Source organism: Microtus oregoni, unplaced genomic scaffold (genome assembly GCF_018167655.1).
Source record: "Microtus oregoni isolate MIOR12 unplaced genomic scaffold, Mior012 000001F_ref0000356, whole genome shotgun sequence".
NCBI lineage: Eukaryota > Metazoa > Chordata > Mammalia > Rodentia > Cricetidae > Microtus > Microtus oregoni.
The window spans coordinates 48006673-48023390 of record NW_024543060.1 but is presented as its reverse complement, the minus strand read 5'-3'; the positions used below and the strand labels follow the sequence as shown (position 1 = coordinate 48023390).

General features: G+C 43.6%; 1 protein-coding gene across 2 annotated transcripts in view; it reads right to left on the bottom strand.

Moving 5' to 3' along the window:
• The window catches only part of Gpc6 (glypican 6), a 994531-nt gene that overhangs the window by 107702 nt on the left and 870111 nt on the right, over positions 1-16718 (bottom strand). The window lies entirely within an intron of this gene.

Here is a 16718-nt window from a genome sequence, read left to right as displayed (position 1 = left end):
TGCAGTGGAAGGAAGGGCGTTTGTAGGTGACATGCAAATGTGCGTGCCCTGGGCACCTGAGGAGCCTGGCACCCGAGGGGTCCTGGATTCTGTCCCCGTGAACACAGGGATGTGACTGTGCCTAGTGTCTGAGACGTATTTAGTGAACATTGGTTAAGTGAGCAATGGTACAACTTTTTAAAAAAAAATCTGTATTTTCTTCTAGAAAACTAATAAAAGCTTTCTACTTCACCTCTCCACCCTAAAACTTCCCCTCCATCTTCCCCTTCCACATGTACAGCTACAAATACCTGTGAAATTTTATTAGCAGTGGCTATGGGATAAATGGACCCTGGGTGGTTTTTGACACATTCTAACATAAATGAAGAGTTTGGGTGGGAACTTAAAATCGTATTGTACTTTTTTTTTTTATTAGGTAGAAATAACTTTTTAGTTCTTCGAGCTTGAAATTGAAAAGCTGGACTGGTTTTGTCCCTGCTGAAGGTTATTGCTAGGTTAACTCCACTGCCCCTCCCAAAGAATGTGGATATTTTTGGCTGGGTCAAGAAAGTTTGTTTCCGTTTCTTTTCAAGACTCCATGTTAGCCACTAACTTTCAAAATAATTTCTGCAATGAATGTTAGCTCTGTTTCTTCCTTGTAATTTGTCTGCAGTCAGCAAACAGCAAATTGGCAAGCCAGCACCATAAAAATACCTTGAGGAAGGATAGGACCCTGACAGCAATCGGGTTTAACTAAAGAAATCGTGGGACCACAAAGGGAGGTAAACAATCAAGAATGAACGCGAAGCAACTAAATACAATTTAGAACTTGGCACAGATGATCAGATTCAACAACAACAACAACAAAACCAGGAGCAACCCAGAAACATTACAATAACTAAAGGACTGAAGCCAAAGAGAGATTTTAATGAAAATAACTGTTTACTCTGAAACCAAATTCGGGAGGAAAAAACAAATATAAAATCTAATTTAATCGGAAGCCAGCACAAACAAGAGGCTTATTTTGCTTTGACACTGAAAAAGAAAATGCAAATCAAGGGAGGGAATAATTCACCAGTTGTCCTTGCACAGTACAAAAATTAGAATCCACAGGACACTTTCCAGGCAGTCTCTTTTCAGGAGCATGATACACTGTATTTCATAAAAATCTAATATATTCATGTAAACACTGCCTCACTTCTATTTTACACTTTGGAAGCATTTAGTTACATCATAAGACACAAAGAATAAGTAAATCACTAACTTGAGGGACATCAAAGTGTCTGCTATGAACTGTGACTCTTCGTTTAAATTTTTAGAACTTATTTTCCATATGAATAAATTGTTATGTAATTTGAGTCTTGAACTGTCCAAGTAATTCACAGTAACCCCCAGTTTCTGCTTTCAGGATGAATCACGGACCTTAAGGGACACAGACCTCCCTGAGAGAAGAACCGTCCATCTGAAGCTTCATTAGGAGCTCCCGTGGACTCATTTAGAACAAGCAATTGGTCATTGGTTGGTAAACGGGAGCCCTCAAGAAGGGAACCAGCTCATTTGAAGGGGACGATAAAGCTTGAACCAACTTACTGGCCACTCTCACTTGATCCTTCAATGCCCTCGGGCACTGTTTCCTCGTGCCTAGAGCTTCATTTACTGATGGGCGTTGCTATTTTAAAAGGCAAAATTTTAAAAGACTCAAGAGAAGATATTTTTACACACACACACACACACACACACACACACACACACACACGTTTCAATTGACTTCTTCTCAAGCTTTCCTTGGTAACACAGGAGTTACCACATGGGCATCATGATCCAGTATCGTCCTTCATACGTTACCAAACATACACATTGCTGTTCATGCCTCAGGACCATGTGTGGTACCCCTGAACTTCTATGAATCCCAAACACCTTGGGTGGATTCTGTGTTATGTCAGGGAGGTAGTCAGTGGGTAGGAGGTGTGATTTTGAGATGTGTGTGAGGCCAGAGGCCAGATGGCACCAGTCACAGTCTTTGATTCTGGGCAACTTCTTACTCTTTACTGGTGCGGAGAGATTCTTTTCTGCTCCCCTTTATGAGGATGCTCCCTGCTCTGTTGTGAGAATTTAGTGCAGGACAGGCATGGAACGCAGAAAGTGATTGTGAATCTATGATTATTACACTCTGTTTCATCCTTGGTTTTCTTAAGACAGGGTTTCACTTCGCAGCCCAGGATGACTTGGAATTCACACTGGATTCCAGGCTGGCCTTGCACACTTGGCAATCTTCTTGCCTGAGACTTTCATCTTTCAAATGACATTTATCCCTTCACCCCGTGTGTGTGTGTGTGAGAGAGTGTGTGTGCCTGCCTGCCTGCTTGTACTGGGAGTCTGGTGTGGGGTCAGAAGACAACGTTAGGGGAGTTCTTCTCTCCTATTTTGTAGATTCTGACATCAGGACACTTGGTGACATAAATAAGTCTGCAGGGAGAGTTACCCAGCTGGTTCTTCCAATCTGTTGTTGGTGTTTTGAAGTAAAGTCACACTCTGTTTTCCAGTCATGATTAGAACTCACTACATTGGCCAGACCGGCCTCAAACTCCCAGCGCTATCCCTGCTCCCACCCCCGGAGTACTGGATCACAGGTGTGAGCCTCCACAGCTAGGTCGGTATTAAATCAGCGTAAGCAGAAAGTTCCTTTTTTCTTTCTTTTTTCAACTGAGTTAATTTTGAAGGTTGGAGTTAATCAACATTCCTGAAGCCACAAAACCTTCCTGCAAAAGGACAGTAATGCCTTTGTGTTCTAGATGGCAAAGCCAAATCACAGAGATACTGGGGGCCTCCTCAGTCTGACATGCAGGCAGTGTTGGCTGCTGGCTGTCCCACAGCCCTTCTCCCACACACTGCCCCTTTCTCTGTCTTCTTGGTCTGCTATCAGAAAACAAAACTGGCGAAACATTCCCAAGTGTCACTAAAGTGCAAAAGTCTCAACTTCCTGCCTGCCTATCACACTTGAACAATTCTCCTCTTTGTCCTCCATTGCCCCATGCTCGGCCTGCGTGTCCCACTGAAGTAATTCTTTTCTTCGTCCCTCCATTGCCCCAAAAGTTAATAAAGCAAAGCAGCCCAAGAGGCCATTTATTCCTGGAGTATAAGTACTTGCAACCTGCCCAGGAATGGCTCACAAATCTCTCTCGGAACCAATAAAAAATAAACAAATGAAAAGTCAGGTGTGCAGTCAGAATTCCCCACTGGGTGCAGACGGAGTGATTAGAAGGTGAAGGAGTGAGCAATGGGGCCTTTTCCTCCTGCTTGTGTGTGCTCGTATTATTAAAGAAATAGATTATTTTTTTATTATTTTGTTGCTTAGTGCCATTTGAACCAAAATGAAAAATATTTTTAAGTGGCTTTGTGTCCTGTGTCTATGGGTCACCAAACCCAGAAGAAAATGACCAATGGAGGTTGTGACTTCATCTCAGACTCACTGCGTGAAATGACAGGATGGCTTTTGTTACTTCCTGCCTTATAACTCTGGTTTAAAGTTGTCTTCAAAGTATTCCATATGGAGACAAAGATCCCCTTCCAGTCAGCGGGAGAGAGGAAGAGAAAGAGACGGGCAGGAGAGCACCAAGGCGATGGGCGCAAGGGTGGTTATTTTCAAGAGGCCTTGGAATGGCCCCGTAGCTTTAGGTCATAGAGATTCATTTTATTTTTCCAACAGAGCAACTGAAGAGGAAGCAGCCGTCATTTCCTTCAGTGACTGTGGAAACTGCAAGTCTGCAGGTGTTATGGCTGGGCATTGTTAGGGTGGGCCTGGTCGGGATAGGCAGGAACTGCCCTGCATTAAACCAGGGCATTGTCTGCATTGGGCATTTTAGCCTAGGAATCCTTCTTGAGTCTCAGGGGTGTGTGTGTGTGTGTGTGTGTGTGTGTGTGTGTGTGTTTAATCAGGGTGAGTTAGGAAAACCACTGCTTGCTCCAGGAAACGATATATAACTCACTCTCCCTGGGCATGATAGCACACGCCTGCCATTCTAGTACCAGAGAGACTGAGGCGGGAGGATCAGAAGTTCAAGGCCAGTTTAGCCCACACAGTGAGACCCTGTTTTTGAGAAAAACAGAGCAAAAATTTACATCCCTGGCCATGCTCCTTCATCAGCGAAGACGCCTGGGAGCTCAAGCCGGCTGCTGTCACGGGGTGCGTGATGAGGACCGAGATTTCCCAGGTCTTCTCAAGCTACTCAGATCTTCTTGACTGAGTGCTGGAGAGTAACTTTGATGATTGTGAAAACGTGGTGTCACGTTCTAGATACTGAAGGCGGTTGTGAGCGGGGGAGGGGACAAATAGGGGACACCTGCTACAATATGAAGGTAACTTCACACGCTTAATTTTTTAGAGACATACTGCTACTCTCTTAGGGGATTTCTTTTTAATTTCAAAGTGTTTGGCAACTTTTTTGGCAACACAAAAAGGAAAGAGGTAGCCAAGGAAGAGCACGAAACACCATCTGCTATTTATCAACACAAAAATGAACACAGGGAATGTTTCGGGCGACCCCTTTCTAGCTGTCAATTCTAGTCTACACACATGAAGCTCAGGTCACATAAGCAGTTTTAACCCTTTATTTCCAATGCGACGGCATATATATAGTTTGATATCCCAGGCTCACTCTTTGAAAACATACTCTTTACCAGTTATGTAAGATTTCATGTCATGAGTGTATCAGATTTTATGATATCAGTCTTAGAATTTTAATTACACGTTCGTTTATTCATTTTGTGTACATTCATAGAGGAACACACTACGGTGTGCATGGGGAGTGGGGGACAACGTGCGGGAAATGGAGCCGTGGATGGCTCTTCCCACTGTGAGAGTCCCAGGCTCAGACTCAGGCTAACGGGGTTGACGGCAGGACCCTTTATCCACTGGGCTATCTTGCTGGCACATCATTGTTTTATCCATGCTTCTTAGATTCACAGATATGAACCAGTATTAAAGATTCTCCCTATCTCTGATCTGTCGCTATTCGTGATTAGCTACTTAAGATAGATTCCTTTACATCTCATAATTTATTCATCTGAGAACTAAGTATAGCAAGTGCTCATTTTTATTAATAAACAGGAAAGGTTCAAACTTACACTTTATATGGAATTTTAATAGGGATATAAATGGAGGTAAAAGAACATATCTGGGTCCCTGTCCTTTTGCAGACTTAAACTTGTAAGGCAGCTGTTTTAGTAGATGGTCCGTATTTCATTGTAAACTTAGAACTGGAAATGAATTGCTTCCTTGTGTTTAAATGTTTTAGGCTCTGGTACTCAGACCCAGACTCATACATATGGTAACAAAACCATCCATTCCCACTTGCTAATTTAAATGTTTGGATTTGTAAATATCTCACAGGTCAAGCGACTATATGAGAAGCTTGGGTGAGCTAGAGAAGAACCAAGGCAGCACCAAGAGCACTCGCTTAAGCACACAAACAAGGGCCCTAAGAAAGCCAAAAGAGAGTAGGTATGGGTAAGACGATCGATGGGCCAGGCCCAAGCAGAGATACAAAGTTCAATGGGGATAATTAGTACCAGAGTCCTGGAAACTCGTGCAGCGGACCAGGGAAGAGAGAAGACAAGCAGGTACAAGCTGTGTGACGAGAGAACACACAACGGACAGATGCTGGTGGAGGCAGAAGAGCTGCGGAGGCTGGGTCGTGCCACGCAGACACTATGCTATTCCTGTCCGCATTGGTCTTGGCGCACTGAAGCCCAGACGTCTGTCAACAGGTGAATGGATGAGGGAAATGCAGTATACTCATGCACTGGGGTTTTATCCAGCCATAAGGAAGAACTCGATTATGTGGTTTGTAGGAAATCAGGTGCAACTGGAGGGTCAAGATATTAAACAGAATAACAAAAGACAAATGTCTCTTGCCCTCTCTTATATATGGGTCCTAAAGTTTATACAGACGCACACACACACACACACACACACACACACACACACACACACACACACCGTGAAAGCAAGGGTGAAACTGAAGGAAGAAAGGGGACTAGAGTGTGTTTGGGAGGGAGGCAGAGGGAATGGATGGGAACATGGTCAAGTACATGATATCCTTGGCTGAAGTTTGTAGTTTGTTTTATGGAACCCACCATGACATACAATGACGTATATAAGTAGAATGTTTGAAGAATCATATTAAAGTAAGTGAAAATGCTATAAGCAGATAGGCTTTGGGGATGTCCATCCTCTGGTCTGCAGGCATCGCAGGATAGCTATGAGTGAGACCCAACATAGTATCACACAGACTTACAAATTTCTGCTGTCCCCCCTTTAAAACTCCATCGAACATTTCTTTTGAGTGTGAAGTTCACAAATGGAAGAGTCAGGTCCCGATGTCAGAAGGTTGTACAAACCTGAGAGACCTAAGACAAGCTGTGACGTGGAAACAGCTTGGAGATGCACCAGTCCCCCGGGAACAACATCGTGTGCTGGGCAGGGCTGGCAGGGAAGCACGGCCTATCCCGCTGGCCACATGGTAGTGCTAGTTGACCCCTACTTCTGCCCTGCTTTTGGAGTAGACAGTCATGAAGACCAAGGAACAGATCTAGAGGATCACCTGAAAATCCTTAGGCATGTTCCAAAGCAAACACGTGGCTCCCTTATATGTAGGGACCACCAGTTGCCAGCTCCTTCCTATGGACCTATGGGGTGCAGGAGACACAGTGTCCATCCAACCCTCCCCACACCAACAGGCTGATGGCGATTCTTAGCCTTCACATATCCACTCGTCCCTCACAAACAACAGAGCCAGAGGCCCACATTTTAATACAGTATTTTAATACTGTATCTCTGCCTTTAAACCTTCAGAAAAATATTTAGGTATCCATGCACAAATGCCATGTAAAAAAAGCACAAAAATGCTCGCAGAGTGAATCAAAGCATCACGCAGTATTGACAGATGTCCCCCAGTGAGATCAGTGCCAATTCTGTCAGCCAGACAAAACAGCCTGTGTTGTCAGACTTCCCTGATGGTTTCCTGTAACATTCCTTTTTTTCTCGGTGTACCTTGTAAAAGTCTTAAAATAAAAGGATAAAGGATGTTGATTGACTTATAAATAGAGAAAAATCAGAATATCTACAAGTTGATTGTAGGATCAACTTCAAAAATTGGTTTCCAGTGTCTTCCACATCTGTATTCTCTCCTAGTTTCTAGAAACATGTGCCAAGAGATTTCTGTTAATACACCAGAATTAACCATAAGAACCTTAAGTCACCTTTGGGTATCCAAAGATCGATGGTACCATTGTTTTTCAAAGCAAACATGTATCTTGGTAAGAGACTATTAAAAAGAAAGGCAACAATGAATTTGACTAGAGAAAGACATAAGAAGAATTAATTTAAAAGAAAAGTCAGGATGATGTATTTTAGGAAATATATTGCTTCATGTTCTCTGTATTGCGTTCCTTAAATACTACATGTAATACATCAATAAATTTACACAATGATTTAATTTAAAGCCTGGGTAGCCCTGGATTCTGTAGTGAGGACCTATTTGCTTACCCAAAGTGTCTCTTGGAACCACAAAGTATCATTTTGAATGTTACTGGCAGATGTGCTGGAAGATACCTTGTATAATAATTTTCTGTTCTGCCTAAGCAGAGTTTCAGATCTGGGCTGGAAGCTGCAGCTTAGCAACCCCATTGGCCTCTCCACTTCTGGCTGCTTAACTTCATCTGCTTCTAATTTTGTGTCTTTCATATTTTTTCTACACCTATCTCCAGGTGCCTTCAGGAAATAGGTCCATTCTGAATATCTCACAGAAATAGGCTGCAGCGGGGGAAGGCCTCTCCGTTTAGAAAGCTCCTCTGTGCACACCTGAAAGGAAGGTTCATTGAGCAACATTATCTTGCGTTTCTACGGGAGCACAAGTGATTCTTCCGCCAAGCACTTAACATAACAAAATTGCCTCAATCCTCACAGAGAAGCAGCCACCTTTAGAGAGGCACACGGAGCTGTTTTTCACGATGGAGTAACACTTCAGGTGGAACAAGAAATGAAGAATTCTGTGCCGAGTGGACATGGCAGGGGAATTTAAGAAGCCAGAATAAATTTACTTACTTGGCATTGGGTCAGAACCCTGAGACCAACAACTGTACAGAGGCTGGACCAGTCTGAATAGGGCTGCTGGTTACTTATTGAATAAACCTATTCCGTTGCTTGGCAGAAAGGCATGTGTACACTGTGGATATCACAAATCCATCTTTTGCTTATGTTTATGTATGTATATATTTGTTATGTAGAAATCTTAATAATAATTTTTTTATCCAGAAAATGGATATTTGTTGCTCAAAATGCGTATTGCATTGGAAACATAGACCAACTTTATTCGATGTATTTCTAAGCTGGTCTGTGTTTTGCTGTTCCCACACCAATAAATCAAGCCTAGTGTTTCAGGAGCTGGTGCTTTCTGAACATTATCACAAAATAATTCTTTTTTGAACAAACCATTTCTTTGCGATTTCTCCTAAATTTTCGCCCCTCCCTCTAAACGATGCCTACGTGAGGAAGACTTGGTCTAGACTTCAATTTTTGTTACTCCAGAGATGAAAGGGACATCATAATGATTTTTTATTTGCAAATAATATTTTATTGGTGTATAATAATTGTGTAACAAGTGGGTTTCATTACACTTCTATATACGTATATAATGTAGTTCGATCGTATTCACTTCCTCTATTAACCCTTCTTGATCTAGCTTAAATTAAAATGTGAATAAATAAATATGTAGAAAATTTAAAAAGGCAGCAAAGAATCTTAAAGCTTAAGACAACAACAACATTGCGACTCACCCCTCATCGAGAAAATTTTCTTTACAAAAAAGAATGGTCTTTACGAAAGATCATTACAAAACCCACACCCCATACAAAAGCAGGGTTGTGCTGCAACAGCTCGGCTGGACACATCCACAAATCAGGTCCCGACCTAAGGCGCAGAAAACACTGTGGAAGCGGGGAGGAGAGACTGAGGTAGCCAACTGCTCGGGGAGTTTGCTGGGGGGCTGCATCTCCTAGGAACATGGGGTGCTGGAGCGTGGGAAGTGCTAGAGCATGGGAGAGCCATGACTGAACTCCAGTCTCCTTTCCACCAGAGCCAAGGAACTACTGATGAGGTCTTGGGGACAGTGGCATGTTGTCATGAGAAAACCATAGTGGTGATGAGACAGCTTCACCTTCAAACGACAGATACACACACACACACACACACACACACACACACACACACACCAATGATACAGCTGTGTGGTGTCATCAAAGCTAGAGACGTGTCTCTTCGTCTCCTGCCAGCATCTTTTATTAATTTAAAGCTGACTCTACATTGCTTGGTGCATGTTTTTAAAGCTTCCCAGACCGTGAATTTCAGAGATGCCTTCTCTGCCACGGTTCGGCACTCTGTGGAACTTGAACTTCACACAAATAAGGGGACTGTGGGATTGTGGGAAGTAGGGATTGTTTGGGGGCTATGAGCCAGAGCCCTTCTGCAGTGACTCTGGGAAGGGGCCACTGCACTCCCTTAAGGCCATGTGTGTTTGAGATGTCTCACATCTGAATGACCGCTGTGAGTAACCTATTTATTATTTTGACATTGCACCAAAACCACAAGGGAAGAGCCATTTTCTCTGCTTCTGTCTGGCTTGGATAACCACGCTTTCAGGGTAGAAAAAGACAAACTGATTGAAGGCAGAGGCACGGGAGGATTGGAACCTTCCATCCTACCCTCAAAACAATCTTTCTAGGTGCTGTTGTCTCCCCTTTTAATCAATTAGTGCTTTGGAAAGGTCACTGTAGAATAACTGGATGTGAAAGCCAGCAGAGGATTAATTGTAGAGTAACTGTTAAGTAAATGGTTGCTATTTTAAATATTTATATCTGTAAATGGAAATCGTGTCCCCATCCTCTGATTCCTATTTAAACCTTTTGCTCTAGTTTGCTCTTTGTTGCTCTGATAAACGCCCAGGAGGCCCTGGAGAGAAAGGGGTTATTTCCTCTGTCTTAGCGCTGCCAGGCCATTATCAAAGGGCGCCAAAGCAGCAACTCAGAGTAGGCGCCTGCAGCAGCCCCTGAAGCAAAGACCAGCCACGGAGGGATGCTGTAGACCAGCCATGGAGGGATGCTGTAGGCGGGCTTACTTCCCTTGGCTTGTTCAGTTCCGTTTCTTATCTGAGTCCAGCCCATCTAACCAGGGAAGGCATTGGCTACAGTGGAGTGGGCCCTCCTATGCCAATCATGAGAATACCCCACAGGCCAAAGTGATGGAGGCAGTTCCTCAACGGAGATTCCTCTTCTAAAACAGGTCTAGGTTTCTGCCATAAAAACTAACCAGCACCACACTTTTCTGTACTAACAGGGAGAGATTCCCACAGTGTACCAATTCCTCTCCCCAAACGTTCAATGCTTCAGGCGGCCTGCTCCTCCTCTTCTTCACCAACAGAGCTACTCTGTGAGCCTCACTCTAGAAATCTGTAAGATGGGATGCTGAGAGGGTTAGGACGACAGCATGGCAAAGGAAAGCAGTACTTGTCTGGAAATCAGCACCCGGAAATACTTCCCATTTCCTCATCACGTGTTGTTATAACAGCCACATGTCTAGGCATAGACGTGGGCTATTTTAATTACCCATATCTGGCATATTACAAAGTATTTTAGTATTATTCTCAGTATCTTTATAATTATTCATCTTTTGCTTTATCTTTCTTATAGAAACAGAATTTAATAACTTGGTGGAAACAAAGGAGAAGTAAAATGTTATTAAATCTTATTTTAAGCCTTCCCAGGGAACAGTTTATTCTTAAATCCTCATCTGCTAGCCCATTAAAAAGCAGCTTTTTTTTTTTTCTCTTCATCTCTGAGCATCTTTCAAAGTTGTCTCTCTAGCAGTGGTAATCTTTGACAGTGGTAAAATGACCTGGGTTCTTAAAAGCCTTCACACCCAGGCTGAGTTAGAGGTTACGACTGTGAGGGTAGACTTTGGTATCTGTTGGCAGCCGTGAGGCAGAACCTAACCAAACGCCCACTGGTAAATGGGTGGGTAGCGAAATGTGGTGTAGGGCTACGAGGAAGGCACCATTTTACCCCTTAAATAAATGAAATTCTGACCCATGCTGCAGTGTGGTTACACGGGAAGTGTTCTCCTTCATAGAATTAGACAGGCACAAGGACACATACTGTCTGATCCCATTTATATGATCCTGAGAAATACAACATACGGAACGTGGTGGCCAAACCTGCAGTCTCAGCACCCAGGACCCAGAGGAAGGAAGGGAGAGAATTCAAGGTCAACCCAAGCTACATTAATAAAAACACTGACTCAATGCAGAAATCAAGAAAAGAGGAGAAAAGGAATAGACACTTGGATGGCGATGCCGAGACCGAGAGGAAATGGTCTAGAGAGTTAGAGCTTCGTGAGGAGAGATTTTCATGCAACTCGACTCTCTAGGATGAAAATCTCAAGGCCAGATTTTCTCTTTCCTTACTGATCAAGATGCAAACGAGCACCTTCAAGCTCCCCCTACCATACCTGCAGGTTGCCACGGACTCTACCACGCTTCCATTTACACAATACGGTCACGCCAGCTTTGCACAACAGAAAAGCATTAAAATGGTAAAACACTTCAAAAGAGACTATAAGGTAGTCTTGAGGGGACAGAAAGTGAGCACAGCATTAAAGGAGATGGTACCAGGAGGTAAGCATCCACGCTAGAGCCGTTTAAATAGCATGCTCCGGTTATTCCTACCACCCTAAGCCACACGGCTACTCAACAGCTGTTTCCCGTGTTTGGGTGTGTGAGTGTGTGCCAGTGCAAAAGTGTATCCCAGTTCAGGTTCACCCTGATTGCCTGCACCCATCACCGGTGTCTCATTCTCCTTGCTGATTAACAGTTTAGGACCAGGCTTGGAGATATCTGGCAATGGGACTTGAGCTTACTTGTTTGGTTCTTGTTGCTGTGATGACCGCACTCAGACAAAAGCAACTGAGGGGGAGGGGCTCATTTTCGTCCCCGACTCCAGGTGACATCACAACACCATGGGAACGTCAAGGCACCAGGAACCTGAAGCAGCTGGTCACATCCACAGTCAAAAGCAGAGGAAACAAATGCATACATGCTAGTGTTCAGTTCACTTTCCCCTCTTTATACAACACAGGACCCAAAACCTAGGGATCGGGTGCCACCCACTTTTAGACTGAGTCTTCCTGTATCAAGTCATGTCATCAGGACTATGTACAGCTCTATCGACAGGCCAACCCAATTTCAACGGTCATTCAGTGAGAATCGCTTCTTGGATCATTCTTCACTGTTTCGAGCTGACAAAACTAGCCAGCACCGGAGATTCTGGAGAAATTTTCAGTCTGGAACAAGGTGCAATTCAATGTGATGTCTGGAGTAGCAACAGTGATATTATAGTCATGAGGACAATAAACCTGGGGACATCAGAATTGAAAGGCAAGGAGCTTATGTCTCGATGTTATCATGGAGACTCTGAAGTTATTGATCTTGAGACTAGCACTTTTAGGTTTCATGGAATTATTGCTGCGGCTAAAAGTATCCCCAAAGACAGCGAGTGAACAGTTCCGTGTTGAGCCTTCCATCCTTCTCAATCTTTGGCACCTAACAAGCGGTCCATGAATGCTTCCTGAAGGAATGGAGATACTCTACTAATAATATACACAGAGACAGGACGGATACTTCCAACTCTTGAGGGCAACCACGAAAGGCACTGAACGAGCAGGAAGGATGGCACCATGTTTAAACCTGTGACTACTGGTATACTACTTAATTCATCAAAATTTTAATGAACTCTCCTTTCAGAGTAGACTGTGTTACTTGAGATAGAACTTGGCATTTCAACTTCAAGCTTTTATGCTTCAGTTAACTAATTTCATCTGATGGGTGGAATAGAGGCACTGCCCAAAGAATACCTATTTCACAAAGTCCACAAAATAAGTTCCAATTAGTTCTAATTTCAGAAAAATATTTGTCTGTCCTGATGGGCTGTGCATCAGCCAGAAAATGCCGTCCTTAGGGGGCTCACCTGTGCCAGTCATTACTGGTTGTGCACAAAGACACAGCCTAGGAAAACAAATGTTTGTCAAACTGTCAACAACATACAGTCTGAAATAGTGGTGGCTTGTACACGCTCTTCAACGCTAATCTTGTGAACACATTTTTAAACATTCCAGGCTTTTACAGAAGTTTTATCATTATCTCTCTTTCTTGAGACCATTTCCCAAAGCCCAGGCTGGCATCAAACTTTCAGTTTAGCAGAAAATAACCTTAAACTGCTGACCCTCCTGTGTCCTCTCAAGGGTTGGGTACACAACACCATGGCTGGCTAGTTTTCTGTACCTCCCTCGAAAGTATGAGCATTCTTCCACTGTCTTTGCAATAGTGAGCAGACTGAGATTCAGTTACCACGTATATTTAATACTGAGAATCGAGGACAGTTGTTAGAAACACAGACAATTTTAAATTATAACCTACCATTTCGCAGGGTGTCTCAAATGGCTATGGCATCCTGGTTTGGCTGTAGTATCTCATTATGGGAGTAATGACCCTTCTTGCCAAGGTTTTAGCAAGGCCTTGCAGTAATACTGAACAGGGCTGTTGGCACTCAGTGCCACAGGGGCTAAACGGGTTGGATTTGTCTTTGTGATTTTGAAGCTTTCTGGTAGACAGGAAGCAGTGGGTAGGTACAGCTGGGGGATCCAAGGCGGGCCCAGCTGGCTGGCCTCATGGGCAAAGGTCTCTGCCCTCTTGAGTCTGCAGACCTGAAGAATGAATTTGGTGTATTCCTCAGAATTTCAAGAAGGAGAAGGTTGTCCCACAGAAATCTTCATAGGAGTCAGGCTCTAATTACTTCCAAATAATGAGTTTGATCCCCAGAACCCACACAAGAAGCCAGGCAAGGTGCCACCTGCTTGTAACCCCAGTCCTGGGACTAATGGAGAGAGGTAGGTGCCTGGGGCTCTCCTACCAGCCAGCCTAGCCTGCTTGCTGAGTTCCAGGCCTGTGAGGGACCCTGTCCTATTTTTGGATGCAGCATGAGGAGCAAACCTGAGGTTGACCTCTGGCTTGAGGTTGACCTCTGGCTTCCACATGGATGTGCACATATGTGTACCCACAAGACCACCACACACACATCCACACACAAGCACCGTGTGATGAGCAGTGTGGAATACAGCTAAGCGAACACGTGACCTGATGTCTGTTTCACAGGCAGATGTGAGCTGCTCCTACCCGCTGAGATGGACAGATGTGCTGTTGCTTAAATACGTAATGGTATGTATCACAGTACAGCAAACTTCTTGTTTTGGGTGTTTCCTAAATTACCTATAGAAATTTTCGTTCTAAAGTGCCTTTCACACGCATCTAATCTTTGCCCTTGGGCTACCCCTGATATTCTTCGAAATTCTTTGTAGTCTGGAACGATAATGGGGTTTTAAGCTTGTAGACTAACCTAACTATATCTAAACTACAAGGAGCACATGCCAATGAAGGGTCTACCTCAATGCTCAGAGCAGCTGTGTGCCAAAGTAAAAGAGTGCATCAGGCTAGGAGAATTCTTGAGTTCTTTCAGATTAGAAAAAATAGCCTAGAATGCTTTTAACCTGCAGACTCAACAAAATCCACGAAAGAGTGATGGACTCAGACAGTAGATCCGGGGGAGAAGCTGAGATTTTACATTTCTAACAAGTACCTAAGTGACATGAACACTGGCAAGAGGTAAAGATCCAGGGCCAAATACCTCCGAGAAGCAAGAATCTGGGGCCAAATGCCTTCTTTTTCAGCTTGATCCAATTAAACTTAGGAACAGGCTTCTTCTTTGATCTGGGCCACTTAAAGGCCAGGTCTCAATCAGGTACTTCTCAATTATGCATCGACAATGGGACCTCCTGGCTAAGGAGTCTTATTCTGAAACTCCTGGCTTTTCTACTCCACCTCTGCCCTGTCTCTGCTTAAAGCAGAGGCCACGAGGATTAGTGTGTTCTCAGAACATCTGAAGATATAGGCAAAAGATCAGAGGCAGGGAGCTTCTGACAACACAGGGATCTTTTCAGAGGCGTGGGCTGCCAGAGTTTCCACACATCACATCCCTACCTCCCCTTCTCTCTGTTTCAGCAGAGGCATGCGTGAGATCTGATTGTGCAATGCATGTCATTTATTAGCAGGGGAGCCCACTGCCCCAGTGGGGCATCGGATTCCCATAAGAGTGAGTCAACTATAGAGAAGAAGTCAGCATTTATCTGTAAATGAGAAGTGTGCATGTTTTGGGTTGATCCCAGAAAGGAGCTCTGATTAGGATAATGACTCTTGATTATAAGGCCTTTCGCCCATGACATTGGAAAATCACAGCCAGCCTTGGTTTCATCCTCAAAGAACCGAGGGCTTCCTTCTTCCCAGCCTGGACCTGGCTGGGCTTTCAACTGCTTAACAGAATAATTACGGACTTGAATGGTGATGTTTGTGACCCTGTACTGAGCAGCCCTGGAATTTTAAATATCATTGGCATCTTTCGTGCGCCTCAGAAATTGATTAAAATTGATGTCGGCACTTTGGATAGCGTTTCCTTGTTTTCAAAGGCTGTCTGGATGTTCTACTTGGCTTCCTACCTAGTCTTTGAACACGAGGACGCAGAGCTGAAGCTTTTCCCATGATAGAGATAGCTTGACTCTTAGCAGGAGACTGCAGCGGTTTTAAGAAAGACTTAGTGTTACCCTGAAAACTACCGACGGCAGCAAGCTGATCCATTTGGAACCTAAGCTTGCTATGTTCCAAATTTATGTATACTTTATTTTATAAATATGAACTAAGGGGTTTAGACTTTTTTGGCCAAAGCTGGGACTTGTTGTTATTGTTGTTTTGTTTTTAGATTCAAATTGCATCTTTTTCTCCAGGTCCTCGCTGGCTTCATCTAACATAGTGCTGGAGTCTGCAGTTATTCCAGCTGTTTCTAATTATTCTAAAGGGATCAATAATATCCAGCACGCTGGTGATTAGGCTTTGTCTTATCATTGTTACATTTAGAATGTTGTGGTGTCTCCTGTGCAGATGGAGATAAAGTGTCTGGCTGGCTTTGCAATGTCACTGCAGAGAGGGGGGCGTGATAATTAAACACGAGAAGATACCTAAAAGGTCAGGTAATGGGTCTAAATCCTGATGACTAGGGGAACTTACTTCTTCCATGAAATATCCTTAAAACAATTTCAGGAAAACGTTAATCGCTTTGAAGCGTTAACGCTGATGGGCCATCAAAGACTAACATTATTAGACAGTGCAGACATTAAATACAGCTTGGGAAACAGGCCAGCATCTGCTAAAGGCACTGTAAGCATAGGACTAAATTTTGTAATAGGTTCCATACAGGGTTGTTCTATTTTTCCAGAAAGGATGAAACCTAGTTCTGTAATCTGTAAATATTCATGTCTTGTGCTCATTGGGTTGGGGTGGGAAAGAATCCATGATTACTGGTGCTAAGAATGATCGAGAATCAATGAAGGACAAAGTCATCAATATATCAATCTGTGTGCTTCCAGCCCAAGAGACTAATGAGGAGATTAATGACCTTCAAAATGCAGGGAGTGCATATACATCAATCTAACTGAAGAAGAACAGGTACAAGTGCTCCATGTTTGCTGCCACCAACCAGGAAGAAGAGATTAATGGCACATGGGGGTTGACCAAATGCAGTACGTGAAA